We start from the raw sequence: 4,373 nt of genomic DNA on the forward strand, positions 1-4,373 counted from the left end.
AACAAGAAGCTTGCGCAAAAGACTTTTACTCTTATCTTTAGAGTGTAATTTGGTTTAAACTTTCTTCCTTCACCTTCTATCAAATGGTCTCTTTTCTGACGCCTAACCTATGTGCGTGCCTATTGAGCCGAAACTATCCTTCTCAAAGTTTGAAGCTTATCGCGTATAATTTTGAGAATCTATAAAATTATAGAGAAGAAAGGCAGACCTTTGTAATTTAAACAACTGATAGAATGCAACTTTCGTTAACATCTTAAATGATATCATCCTCTAGGACCCAATGTAAAGGGTAATATATGTTCATATTATTCATTTGATTATGCCAGATTTAGTGCTGATTTTTACCATTACGGACTGTTTTTACACTGAGGTTATAGGGACAGGGTCAATCTCACACAACACAGTTTCTGCTAGTCGGTTACCATGATGTTCCGTGAAATACTTTGGTGAAGTAACTAAATGAATTAAAGAAATATATTTCAAGTCGAAACGTAAGCTTAAATTTGTGAAGCAATAATTATTTGAGGGCCACAGAAACAACAATGGCGGATCTAAAGGGGGGAGTGCAAACTTAGGTCACGTCCCTTTATTTTTTTTCTCTCCACCCCTGAACAGTTTGAGTAGCAATGGAAATGAATAATATAGTTGAATTTGGTATATGGGTAAATCATCACATTTCCCGTCATCACGTGACAGGACGGAAGGTCTATATATATAGTGTAGCCGGGCCCAAACATTAACTTCACTCATCATCATCAGGTCGATATACCAGGAAGAGGCGGCTGTGCAGAGGCCATTTTGAATATTTGCAGGTTAGACAACATTGTTTTACAATACACATTACACTGTCTCTAAATTGTTAGAAATGTATTTATTTAGATAATTGTTTCAATGAGTGAAATAGTTAAAACTAAGGTAGATATCCTTATACCGAGCATCTTAATTTCAAGTAATTCACGTGGTGGTGGGGCTGGGGTCTATGTTATACATTTTATCTATGAATTTCGAATAAATAACCCATTCGTCATGTTATGTGTAATTCTAAGTTGGAATTAAGTCTCGTCATTTCGGTAGATATTAACTCATTCTTCCTTTGAGTATATTTTCTGTATGCTACCAACAAGAAACCTAAATATTTATTTCTTATCTTGTGTAATATATGTATAAAGTTTAAGTTGAAAAGAAAAGTACGTAACATAGGCGTAGCTTGGGTTCGAATATTACCGAGGCAGGGGGTCTGGGTGGCGCAGCCCCCCCCCCCCCCCCCCCCCTTGAAGCTATCGACATTTTAACAACGTAAAAGGTGCTTTTCTTACCGAGGCAGCTGCCTCGGTTGCCTCAATGGAAGCTACGCCACTGCGTGATTTTATCCAGAAATGTAATGTACATGTATTAACAAAACATCATTAAATGTAAATAAATTATTTTATTAACCAGTTTAATTTCTGTCATTGACAGTAAACTACTCATGTGACCTCTGACCCCAGAGATGGATCCGCGTGCTCAGGACGTCCTACTTTGTGACTTCTGTGAGACTGAACCTCTAAAGAGTCACTGTAAACTTTGTGATATGAATCTTTGTACTGACTGTGTCAGTAAACATGCAAGGTGAAGATAACGAACAGTGATCAATCTCACAACTCCTACAAGCAATACAAAATAGATAGTTGGGCAAACACGGACCCCTGGACACGCCAGAGGTGGGATCAGGTGCCTAGGAGGAGTAAGCATCCCCTGTTGACCGGTCACACCCGCCGTGAGCCCCATATCCTGATCAGGTAAACGGAGTTATCCGCAGTCAAAATCCGTGTGCCAAGAACGGCTTAACAATCGGTATGAAACACGTCAGACAGCATTTGACCCAATGCGAGGTTGTATTGACGAACTAGATCGTTATAACGACCATAGAATTTGCGAAATGCTGACTTCAATCGAGACTGTTGAAATCCCTGTACCATCAACTTGTTTGTCAGTAGCTTACCTCGATTTAAAAACTGAATATACCCAGAACAAGCTCTTGCATATCGAATCAGTTGAGATATATAAACACCATATGCAGGTGATAATGGAATATTGCTACATAAATGTGGGAAGTTGACGATGGAGAAACATCTCTCAGATTCCTCTGAAAAACACGATATCGTACCGTATCATTTACACAGAAAGTTTACACCTAAATATTCGGAATGTGTGAAACACGCCCACAAAAATTGTGAATGTTTTTGCGAAAAATACGACATTCCTGTCTGCTCTTTTTGCGTCATTTCTGGTGAACATGAAGATCACAAGTTATTTGATGTTCTGGAAAAACTCAGCTCTAAAACACAAAGTTTACAAAGGGATTTAGAGGAACTCAAGACCAGAATTTATCCCCGATATGAAGAAATGGCGTACGGTGGCCAAACTGAAAAAAGCCGAGTTAGAAGCGAATTACGGGAAATTGACCAAAGCTGCCGAACAAGGAGAAGTTTGGCACCGCGAGGTCAACCCCCTTGTCAACCGACGGAAAGCAGGCATTGAGGAAACGAAAACTAAACATTTGGCTGTATTAGAGAAACATGAAGACGAAATAACACACAGAATGACTGAAATCAAACAGATCATTCTAGAAATTAAAAACATTCTGGACACCAATGATATCTCCTTAATTAAAGCTGACATGAATTAATAAATACGTACACCTTTTTCATCTTATCCGCCATATTTCTCTCAGGTAGCCTAATTTACTCTACCCGTATATACCCCAAATGTGATTGTCACACCTGAATGATTTTTTCTAGGTGGACTCGACCAGTGCACATCTCCGATAGTTATATATAGGGAAATGCGAAACAAATAAAATCACATTTTAAAACATTATGCTTTGCTCAAAATTACAAAATATTTATTGTATACCAATGCATCATTCCGAAAGATTAGATAATTTAGAAAAAAAATGCACAAAAAAGTTTTTCTTGCATACTTGCAAGTGCAAGCAAGTATTTGCAGTTTCTTATGAAATAAATGCGAAGAAATCATTTGTCAATTACATACTGATAGAATGGAATAAGCAAAGAGCATAAAATATATTATTTATATCAATTCTTGCAAAATACAGGTCCATGCCATATGCATAATATGTGTAACGTGTAATGTGGGTTCAAACCATGGATAATAATTTTTCGTAAACGTTTCCTACGTTTCTTAATGATTGCATTAAACTATAGCTCTAAACAATGATAATAAATCAATTTGAATCAAACACTGTGATTATTTCCTTATTGATTTATTATATGATTTTCCTCTAACTATTCCTTGCCTAGTTTAATCACTCGTGTTTCAGCCTCTGGTCTGAAACCACTGTTTCAGACGCTGTTTCAAACTACAAGTTTCAACCCTTTATTTATTTGAGCATTTGCTCCCGGGCTATCTTCTGAAGGAATAATGTCTCAAATGGTCCACCCGCAGTAATTTGAGGTCCCGCATATGAGACAATAAACCTTACCTAAATTCTGGATGTGAGATACGATCTTCTCTCTTCTCCGTCTACCAGCAAACTAACTTGGATGCGCAGAAACGCCTTCTATTTATACCTCGCTCAATTCTGCTGACCCATATACTAGTCTCCAAAACGTTTGAGACAATGTACAACACACAAGGAATAGTTAATCATTGACAAGACTTTGATTGACCCTGATTGCCTCATTTACATAATCAAAGGAATTTTCATTACATTACCCACGCCTCCGAAATATATGCGACCCTGCATATGGAACAAAGAAACAAGCAATTTTTTTCTCTCAGTATTATTATAGTTATCTTTAAGTAAACTACAAAGTTTCAATCGTAAACGGTTTTCTGTCCGTGTCTTTTTTAAATCATTGTCATTTATTCCTCATATTCGAATTCTTCTTCTTCCATAATTTCGTCAACATGTTTGTTATCTTTGGTGTAGGTCGACACGACTTTATGCAACTTTCGTTTCTTGAGGACTTTCTTTTGTCCCTCAGTAGACTGGTTCTCAGTCTGAGTACTAGAAGACGTGTATGTCTTCCCAAAACTGAAATTCTGTATGGATGCTGTGCATGTTCCACTGTTTTGGGTTGACACCACTGGTGTTGTTCTCTTTGGTGCGAACACTGGAGCTGGTTCAGTCGCTTTCGCACAACTCTGCCCTTTTCCAAAGGACTACTGTTTCCCGGTTTTGTTTGGCGTCTCTCTTTCTCATCATCAGTTTTATCTTATTTTGGTACGGATTGAGATTTCTGCATTTTGATTTCTTCTGGCCTTCCTTCACATGTTTCATCTTCATCACTGGAACTTTCACTTGAGCTGGATACTTGTCCAATTAAATTCCCTGGATCCTGTTTAACCCACTCTTCGTCGCTCTCCAC

At 37.9% G+C, this 4,373-nt stretch overlaps 1 long non-coding RNA gene across 1 annotated transcript; it reads left to right on the forward strand.

Moving 5' to 3' along the window:
* Positions 1-488: 488 nt before the first annotated feature.
* LOC125662778 (uncharacterized) lies at positions 489-2,683 on the forward strand. Its single transcript, XR_007365516.2, has 2 exons — positions 489-812; positions 1,459-2,683. It is a non-coding gene; the product is annotated as an uncharacterized LOC125662778 (long non-coding RNA).
* Positions 2,684-4,373: the final 1,690 nt, after the last annotated feature.

This window comes from Ostrea edulis, chromosome 8 (assembly GCF_947568905.1).
Source record: "Ostrea edulis chromosome 8, xbOstEdul1.1, whole genome shotgun sequence".
NCBI lineage: Eukaryota > Metazoa > Mollusca > Bivalvia > Ostreida > Ostreidae > Ostrea > Ostrea edulis.